Source organism: Xenopus laevis, chromosome 3S, assembly GCF_017654675.1.
Source record: "Xenopus laevis strain J_2021 chromosome 3S, Xenopus_laevis_v10.1, whole genome shotgun sequence".
Taxonomy (NCBI): Eukaryota; Metazoa; Chordata; class Amphibia; order Anura; family Pipidae; genus Xenopus; species Xenopus laevis.
Genome location: NC_054376.1, coordinates 131,111,009 through 131,111,259, shown reverse-complemented (window position 1 = coordinate 131,111,259; position 251 = coordinate 131,111,009).

Genomic DNA, 251 nt, shown 5'->3' with positions numbered 1-251 from the left:
ACCTCCCTCAGGATGGCTGGGCGTGACGACACGCCCATCTCCGCCCTGATTGGCCGCGACTCTATTATTATTCGTGAGTCACTGATTCACCACAGCTCCGGGGCGGGGCCAGACACTGACTGACTGGGGAGGCTGAGGTACAAACTCACCTACTCACCCACTCACACTCATACTACTGACTGACACTACTGACTGACACTACACACTCACTGACTGACCTACTGACTGACACACACTCACTGACTCACCTA